The 9,786-nt window shown below is 42.3% G+C and overlaps 1 long non-coding RNA gene and 1 other non-coding gene across 2 annotated transcripts; one reads left to right on the top strand and one right to left on the bottom strand.

The window, feature by feature from the left end:
* Nucleotides 1-2,004: 2,004 nt before the first annotated feature.
* LOC112629624 lies at nt 2,005-8,383 on the bottom strand. The gene is made up of 2 exons (XR_003120715.1): nt 8,235-8,383; nt 2,005-3,648 (listed from the first exon to the last, which is right to left on the bottom strand). It is a non-coding gene; the product is annotated as an uncharacterized LOC112629624 (long non-coding RNA).
* On the top strand, nt 3,548-3,654 carry LOC112616471. The gene has a single exon (XR_003117642.1). It is a non-coding gene; the product is annotated as a small nucleolar RNA U13 (small nucleolar RNA).
* Nucleotides 8,384-9,786: the final 1,403 nt, after the last annotated feature.

Below are 9,786 nucleotides of genomic sequence, written 5' to 3'. Positions count from 1 at the left end.
GCTCACTACAGCCTCTGCCTCCCAGGCTCAAGCCATCCTCCCACATCAGCTTCCCAAGTAGTTGGGACTTCAGGCATGCACCAGCACGCTAGGCTAGTTTTTATTTTTTTGTAGAGGTGAAATCTTGCTATACTGTGCAGGCTGGTCTCCACCTCCTGAGCTCAAGTGATCTTCCCACCTCGGCCTCCCAAAGTGCTGGAATTACAGGTGTGAGCCACCATGCCAGGCAGCATTTTAATTTTTTCGCCAGATTTCTCACTTTCTGTTTATTTTCATCCTCATCATGTTACCTGGGTGGCTTTCGGGTAACTGCTGAAGATTATGGTCAGGCTACCCGCCTCTCTGGATTACTCCCTCAGCGCGAATCTCCCCCTCTCCAACCCCTTTCTTGTTGATCTTTTAAATCCCTGACGTTTAGCACTTTAGCTTAGTAAGTGATTGTTACATTGAGTAACAACACTAATAATAAAAAAAAAAATTTAAAAAGCACAGAATACAGGTGTTAATCTTATCTTCCAATACTTGTATTTTGAATGTACAACAAGCTGCAAAAGGATAATCACGCTTAATTCAAAAATTCTTTTTTATTCTTTTTTATTCTTTTTTTTTTTTTTTTTTTTTTTTTGAGACGGAGTCTTGCTCTTGTCACCCAGGCTGGAGTGCAGTGGCGTGATCTCAGCTCACTGCAACCTCTGCCTCCAGGGTTCAAGCGATTCTTGTGCCTCGGTCTCCTGAGCAGGACTACAGGCACACACCACCATGCCCGGCTAATTTTTGTATTTTTAGTAGAGACAGGGTTTCACCATGTTGGCCAGACTGGTCTCAAACTCCTGACTTCAAGTGATCTACCCGCCTCAGCCTCCCAAAGTGTTGGGATTACAGGTGTGAACCACTGCGCCCGGCCAAAAATTCATTTTATTTTATTTTTGACATGGAAAAACCCTTGTTTATTTGATTAAACAAAAATAAAACAAGCTGCATAGGAACAATTTTCTCTTCCAAATGGGGTATATGGCGGCCACAAGGGAGACACTAGGGAGGCATATTGTCCTAGAATAGTGCATTTGAAGTCCACTTCATTTGTGTGAACTGCAAAGATCTCTTACAAGTGGGCTGTAGTCAGACATTTATAACTGCTGTTCCTGTCCTTCTTCTCCCAATCAAACTGCTTTGACCCCAAAGCCTCCAAACCTTCTGTTGGGACAGGTGCAAGAGGTGGAGACTAAAGAACCCCTGGAGATAAATAAACTGTCATTTCACCAGGACCACTCATGAAATCCCCATAAGCTTTCCCTCCCCAGGATACGGCATTAGAGAAAGGATCTGGGCTTAAACGATTATCGCTGGGCTGCTGCCAAGAGAGAATATCATATTCCTGGCTTAATAAATTAAAAAAAAAGAAAATGTAAGTTGAATCTAAATGAAATATAATTCAATTCCCTTTTTATCCAAGTGATTTAGGTGGGCAAAGGATAGGGGCTCTGGTAAGAGCAAATTAAATGAATCCTCTGACACATCACAGTGGCTTTTAGGGCAGCATTGGGGGTGGGCTGTTGAACGGGGAGGTAAGGGCACTCCCCCAGCACCTAAGGCATATATCAGAACGCACAGTGAGAGAGGGAGGTGAGGTGAGGTAAAGCCCTACCCCACTGTTATTCCTGTCTGCTGTAAACAGTGAGGACTCACAAAAGGTTCTTGAGTAGGGGTCTTGGACATGACCAAAGTAGAGCTTAGGAAGCTAACCTCGTCAGATCTCAATAAATACTTGTTGGGTTAATGAATGAATGATTCAAATTAATATCAAGACAGAGACATGAATCTGGCCACTTAGGAATATGGATTTCACTAAAGCCCCATGAAAAACAATCAGAAAGTGATATCAGATCAATACCATTATTAAAGTTTTAAGTTATTTATGGCTTTCTAATAGGTTCTTCTTAATGTAAGAAAAGTCTTGAACAAATGTGACACGTGGAATGTGATAAAAACACAACCTGACTTTTGTTCTTATTGATCCTATAAAGTTTATTTTGTATAGTAATCTTTTCCTGCCTTGGATGAATACAGTTCACCCCAAGGTAATTTGCAGTCTGTCTTGTGGTCATTTTAAGTCACAAACACAGCCCAATCCACACATTAGAATACCGAGCCCTGGAAAAATCTAAAACCTTGAATTGTATTTAATGTTGAATTGTCTCCCTTTCTTGGGCAGCCCCAGTATGAGCTGGCTGCCTGCAGTGAGAGAGGAAGGCTTGGTCCTTCATTTCTCTTTTCCTGCTCCTCTTCCTCATTAGGCTTGCCCCTAGGGTTGGGACATAAAGAGAGGAATCAAAAATAGTAGAAGGGAATTTTCTTACTCAGCCCTATCTGCCATAATTTGACTTTGTGCTGAGTGTGGGCTGACGTTTAAAGCTGATATTCTCTTGAGCACTCTTTTGGGGGGTACCCCCTCTGTGGGATCTCTGGAGCTGTGTTGATGCCCCTTCTTCTGCTGACAGCTCCCCACTTTAGAGGATCCACCCCCACACACTGTGGAGTCCCATTGCCCCTTCTAGGAGGTCCTCTCTGATAGAGCCTCACACAGCCTCAGGATCGCTGGTCCTCTATCCTGTCGTACACTGGGGGAACACGCCTTGTCCTTCCACTGCAGGGGCTTGGGGTTGCAGGAATTTCCCAGAGGTAGCAGCTACTTGCTTTGGCTTCATCATCCTCAACACAATTGGCCAGCTTCTCTCTTACTCTACAGATTTTCTGGGGCAGAAATCAGCCCTCAGCTCACTGTCTTTCAAACTTCAGGTGACTCACATTAGACTCTCAGAATGGCCGTGTTGAAGGCCCTCAAAACTTGAGGGAGGTTCAGGTGTCCCCTCACCCCTTATTTCCTCTTGAGATACAGGACTTCAGGCTTACAGCAAAAACTTCCAAAAAATCCTTCTCACTAGAATTTTTCTTCTTTCTTCTTACTCTGCAACAAATCTTTTCTATTCTTGAAGAGAGAAAGAAGCCCTTGGATAAATGACCTTAAATGTTGAAACCAAACCCAAACATCAGGGTTTGTTTTGTTTTAGATTCCTCTTACGGTGTTCTGTCCCATGCACACATTGGTACCTGAGAGCTACAATGTCAGTCCCTCTGGAGAAACTGAGGTGAGAAGTGTTCTATTTTAACATTAGGTTATGTTCACCTAACAAACTATGTAGGGCATTCAATAAAGTGGCTTCAATTCTCCTCAGTGAATACTCTTGCCGTTTTAAAGCCTGACATTGAAAGAACTTCCAAGGTAACCAAATTGGTAAATATCATTTGCAGTTTTGACTGATTGTGACTATTGCCTGATCACCAGGGGTAGGAGCTTACACAATTTGGCAGAGGCTTTCTTTAAGAAAAAGAATGCAAAGTTAGGAATAAAAAATTGGTTGTCTAGAAAATAGAAAAAATAAAAAAGAAATAAAAAATTAAAACAAAAACACAGATAAAAAATTGGGTATGTAAACAACTATTTACTTGGAATGAGAAAAATCCACAAATTACAAATTTTAAAATGCTTATCCTTTTGTGTTTCATAAATGTGATGATTGGGTTCTCACATGTGAGTTGTGTGAGATGTACTTCCTTCAAACCCTGTTACAACATCCACACATACCGTGTCTGTCATGGAAGAAGAAAAATTAAAAAAGAATAAAATGTTGACAAATACGTCACAAACATCAAAAGTCCAGGAAAAATTATGTAATTCTTTTATTAATGAATTGTCTTACATATACCTTTATAATTCTTTTGAATTTTAATATAACCAATAATTCTGAATAAATACGCAAAGCTACATGAAATTAAGGTACATAGAGGAGTAAGTAAAATCCATTTTAAACATCATTGCATTAAGCTACTTACTTATTCTTATACTACGTACATGGGCTTATTTTATAAATATATGTGGTGATTTTATCACTGGAATGTTTCTTTAGGTTGTTGTAATTTATTGATGAATACTTTTTCATTCTCTTTTCTCTAAATCTGCTCTTTGTCTTCAGGATGCGATGTGATCCAACATATTGGGATGTATAAAATACATGACTAAACAGACACAGTCAGTGTGAACCTGGCACTGGTTTGTGTCCTACAATACAGGATTTCTGATAAATTCTATTTTGTGTGATTTACCTCAAAAATAAAAAATATTGGGTTTATAATTGCATATACTGCTTATCATGTATATTCTCAACAGGACAGAACTTCCATTTTGACCAGGCGTCTTTGAGAATTAAATCCTCTGCTCAGACTTTTACATAACTGAAGATTGGCAGAATTTTCCACAGGCTAGCTTCTGGTTTCACACTTTTGAAAACTTTGTCTATGTGATTACCTACAGACTTCCAATGCCAAGTACAATAGGTTACATTAAAATCATAATATGACCTCTAGCGTTGCACCTGTCTGGCAGATATTGGTTGAGTAGCAAAGGAGCATTGGAAATATTGCTGGAAGCCGTTCCTGCACCACAATAGCTAACAATAACTTAGATATGGAAGTGAACCACATATAAATAACCTTCTTAACCCAAACTCTATGTCTCTTCAAGTCAGCTTCCCCTTAGCTGAATCCAATCACTCCTTGCCTCTTTAAAATCACCCTTGACCAGGTGCGGTGGCTCACGCCTGTAATCCCAGCACTTTGGAGGGCCAAGGCAGGCAGATCACCTGAGGTCAGGAGTTTGAGAACAGCGTGGCCAACATGGGGAAACCCCATTTCTACTAAAAATACAAAAAAAAAAATTAGCTTGGTGTGGTGGTGTGCACCTGTAATTCCAGCTACTTGGGAGGCTGAGGCAGGAGAATCACTTGAACCCTGGAGGCGGAGGTTGCTGTGAGCTGAGATGGCGTCACTGCACTCCAGCTTGGGTGACAGAGCAAGACTCCATCTCCAAAACAAACGAAAAGACCACCCTACAGAAAAGCAAATGTAACAGACAGTAAGCTGGAGAGGAAAGAGTCAGAGGTCTTAACTGATTGTAGTTAACACCCTACAGAAGAGCAAGTGTAACAAACGGTAAGCTGGAGAGGAAAGAGACAGAGGTCTTAACCGATTTTAGTTAACCTAGCTCACAAGTTTTACAAAAGCTTATGACTATGGGAACACATTGCTTGGGTCCCAAGCATGAAAATGGCTTATGCAAGGGAGGGGGCCTAGAACTTTATTAACATCATAGTAATTTGCCTTGCCAACCAGGAATGAGCCCTGCTTGGATGGACCAACTGTTCACAGTGTATTTACAGTTACAGAATTGGCACTCTGGTGTGCTTGTGGGCAAATGTAGGTTAATATGTGTTACTGCCAGAGTTTAGCAGTTGGTCAACCTCCAACAGGAGTCAGCAACTGTGTAGAATTTCCCAGAGTTTTAAATGTATGTCTTAGCCCTAAAGGCCTTTGGAAAGTTATTGGTCTTGTTAGTGAGTTCATATACCACTGAAAGATATTTGACTAGAAAATGACATTTTAGTAAACTGGTAAGAGGAGACTCATAAAAGCACCACGAAGACACTGGGAAAATTAAAGAGAGCACAGTAAGATGTCTTATCAGTTTATGATTCTCTTTTGTACACTAGTACTTAATAAGGGAACAGTCACAGTTAGGAATGATTTCAGCTACAAGTAACAGAATAATTAACTAATGGTGGCTTAAATAATAAAGATAATTAACTCTTAGGACAAAAAGTCTGAAGGTAGGTGACTAATAACTCTGCTATTTTAGGACTGTGTGTCATTACCTTTATGATTCTCACGGTAAAAATATGGTTGTCATAGCTCTGGGAATCATTTGTGCAAAGGCAGAAAACAGGAGGTAGCTAGAGAGTGTGTGTCTATCTCCTTTCAGTAAAGAAGAGAAATCTTTCCTAAGCAATTTGCCATCAGAATTGCTCTTTAAATCTCATTGGCCAAAACTGGGCACATGGGCACCCCTAGCCGCAAGGAGGAGTTGGGAGAGTGAATATCTGGCAAAGGGGTATGAGAGTTTCTTGATTGGCTTAGACTTGTCATGCTTTACCTTTCAGGGCTGGGCACATAGCTGTCCTGAAAAAGAATATGGATTTTATTAGTAAGGAATAAAAGGGATATGGCTATTGGGTGGCAATGAATGTTACATGCAACCAGAACCTTTGGGTTTAGTAAAACTATCTTTTTACTTGGCAATTATCAAACTAACATGAATTAAGAACATATGTGAATACAAACTATCATTTCATTAGCAAATATTCTGTGCTAGGAACTTGGTACTAGATGTTAGATATACATTATCTGCAATTTTCCCAGCAGTCCTGCAAGATAAATATTATCCCTGTTTTCAGAAAGATTAGGTTACATCCCAATTAGAGAAATAAGTAGCTCTATTCTGACTTCTATCATTAAAGTCTTGCCTTTCTTGAACTTCAAGTAAATTAAATCATATAGGAGGTATTTTTTGGTTTCCAACTTCTCTTGCTCAGTATTAGATTCTGGACTCATTCATGTTGTTAATGAATACCAGGAATAATTTATTTTTTATTGCTGTGTACTTATTGTTTGAAAAAATAAAAATTTATTAATTTTACTGTAGATTGACATTTGGGTTGTTCCTAGTTTAGCGAAATGATTAAAGCAACTAAGATTATTATATGTCACACAATTAGATCATAAATTATATTATTATATAGCTATATGATTGAAGCAACTAATATATAAGTATATATCTTATATTATATAACATATTATATTTACAGAAATGACCAAAATAAATCCGACAAAAAGTACTCCTTTTTGTTGGATTTGCAATTTGTTGGATTTACACACAAGACTAAAATAAGGTATTTTTAGCTTTAGTAGATACTCTCTAAAAGATTTCCAAAGTAGTTGTAACAAGTTACACTCCCGTCAGCAAATTATGAGAGATTCATTTGCCAATGGTTGGCTTCGTTATATATATTATTTTAGAAGGTAGTAAGGAATATGGTATGTGCTATGGAAAAGGAGAAGTTGGGCAAGATAAAGGGGATTGGAAGTACTGGGGGAAACTACAGCAGTTTGAAATGTTAAATATGTGGTCAGGATTGGCTTTTACTTATTTTGTTTTTTTTTTTTTTTTTGACAGAGTCTTGCTCTGTTGCCCAGGCTGGAGTGCAGTGGCATGATCATGGCTCACACTGCAGCCTCAACTTCCCAGGCTCAAGCGGTCCTCCTGCCTCCCAGGTAGCTGGGACTACAAGTGTATGCCACCGTCCTCTACAAAAAATATATTTTGTATTTTTTGTAGAGATGGGGTTTTGCTGTGTTGCCCAGGCTGGTCTGGAACTCCTGGGCCCAAGTTATCTGCTGCCTTCACCTCTCAAAGTGCTGAGATTACAGGTATGAGCCGCCATGCCTGGCTGGCTTTTTTATTTCATTTATTTTTTTTTTTTTGAATGTGCCGGCTGAGCAAAGTCATGAAAAAGTAAGGGAAAGAGCTATGCAGGTATGTGAGGAAAGTATTCTGGGTAGAGGGAAAAGCCAACACAAAGGCTATTAATAAATTGCTGGTATGTTCCAGCAAAAGCAATTGGTCACTGTGGAAGAAATAGACTGAACAAGGGAGAAAGCTATGGGAAATAATATGACGGGAAACAGCCAGACCATGTAGGGCCTCAAGGACATGGCGAGTGCTTTGGCTTTTACACCGAGTGAAATGGGGAGCTACAACAGGGATTTGAGCAGATGAGTGACATAATCTGATTTACACTTAAAACAATTCTGGTTGCTAGATTAAAAATAACTGTGGGCGGGAGCAGGGAGATGAATTAGTTTATTGCAGGAGGTGACAGTGGCTTTGACCAAAGTGGTGATAGTGGATGCTCCAGGCAAATAAGGTGTCAAAAGCCAAGGTGCAGAGATGGAAAGTTCAGTTCGAGGCCGGTATCAGAACTGTGAGCAAACCAGTTGTCTCACTAACGGGGGAGGGAAAATGACAGCTGCCATTTATTGAACATTCACTGTGTGGCAAGCATTGTGCTAAATGTGATACTCAGGCGACCTCTTTTAGTCTCCATACAACCTTGTAAAGACATTTAGAATTTAGAACCTTTCATAGTTACGTGACTAAAACGTAGCACACCTGGCATTCTAACCCTTCATATCATTCTATTCTAGCACTAAGGCTAGAAGGGAAACTTGAGGCCAGATTGTGGAGGGCCAAGAGGTTTGAACTTTTGCCTGGTTTGAACTTTTACCTTCTCAATCTTTTTCCCGCATCCCCACATTTGAGCTGCAGGACACCTCCAGGAACTGCAGCTCAGCAACAGAGGTTCAGCGCGAGCGCGGCCTGGGGAGGGTCATCGACTTTTTGGGCGTGTGGGGAGAAAGGCGGCTCGCCTTGTCGTGGCTGGCGATACCCCTCTCCAGGAAGGGTGTGACTCTCCGCTTGGGGATCCTCCCTATACGTAAAGAGGAGGCTCAGCAGAGCCTTAATGAGAGATCATAGAGGATCGACAACAAGGGTCCGGAAGACGAATTGGCAGTGAGGTGTATGGATTCGATACAGAAGCTGGAGGTAGAGTCCAGCTAACAGACCACTGCAGTTCGACGGAGCCAGAGTGGGGCAACGAGGACAGATGTCGGGGAGGGAAAAGGGATGGGACTTGGGGACTGGAACGGCTCGAGGGCGACGGAGACAGGGGAGTTAGGCTCTAAGGATTCTCTTACTGTGCCTCCTCCCAGTGTCCTCGGGTGGCGGCTGCACAGCCCGCGAGCCCTCAGAGCTGCCGTGAAGCACCTTGGCCACTAGGAGGCAGACCCGCCTCATCTGGAACCCCGGCTGCCGCTCCCTCCAGGGAGGGCAGGGCTGCTGCTTAAATTCCATGTCAGGTCAGCCCCTGGAACGCTTAATGGGAGCTTGGATTTAGAACAGTTGATTTTCATTGAGAAGGAAATTTGGACGGTCTCCCACTTGATTGAAAACGGCTAGAAACAAGGCTTACGGTAGAGCAATGAATGCCAGAGTGCAGGCGCCGGTGCCCAGGCGGCCCGGGGAACAGGAGGGCGGGAGGAGGAAACAGCTGCCTGCAAAACACCAGCAGCGCCCTTAATTAACACCAGTCCTGGCCCGGGGGATTGTGCTTCCGGAAATTCCCACCTCCATTCCCTGCTTGCCCAGGGCCATTCCATTATACAATTTCTTACGTTTTTCCCAATTCCGGGTCTGAAATGGAAAGAGGTGTTACCCTAGATGCCCCGAGACAGCGGGGCCGCAGAGACCTCGCACAGCCGAGTAGCAGTGGAGCAGGTGTGTGTGCGTGTGCGTGTGCGTGTACATGTGTGCATGCTATGAGGGTGTGGTGTGTGTAACATGCTCCCATGTGTCTATGTGCCTGCTCTGCAGGGGGAATGCTAATGTTTGTTTGTTGTTTGGCTTCAGCCCAAAAGAGAAACAAATAATGAGGTGAACGGAAATGAGCTGAAGTCTCTGTTTCCACCGCTAATTAGCCCCCGTCGATTTTGACGAAGAAGACATACAATAGACACAAGTGAGCAACGGATGGGAAACTCAGAGACCTAGGCTGGGGAAAGGGCGTCTGGTGCGGGGTGTGTGGGCAGGGCTAGGAAGGGAATCTCAGAAGCCCGGTGCCTGGATCAGGCCAACAGGTCATTCCCACCCTTAGATGAAAATCTGCGCATTATTCCATCTTGGCTGGCATCTCTTATGGGCTGGCCTTCATCTTACTAAAGGCCATTTCACTTTTTGAAGGGTTGACAGTTACCTTCTTCACCTTCCCCTGGGCAGTT

The sequence above is a fragment of the Theropithecus gelada genome, chromosome 1 (genome assembly GCF_003255815.1).
Source record: "Theropithecus gelada isolate Dixy chromosome 1, Tgel_1.0, whole genome shotgun sequence".
In the NCBI taxonomy this organism is placed as follows: domain Eukaryota; kingdom Metazoa; phylum Chordata; class Mammalia; order Primates; family Cercopithecidae; genus Theropithecus; species Theropithecus gelada.
This window is presented reverse-complemented; position numbering and strand designations above follow the sequence as displayed.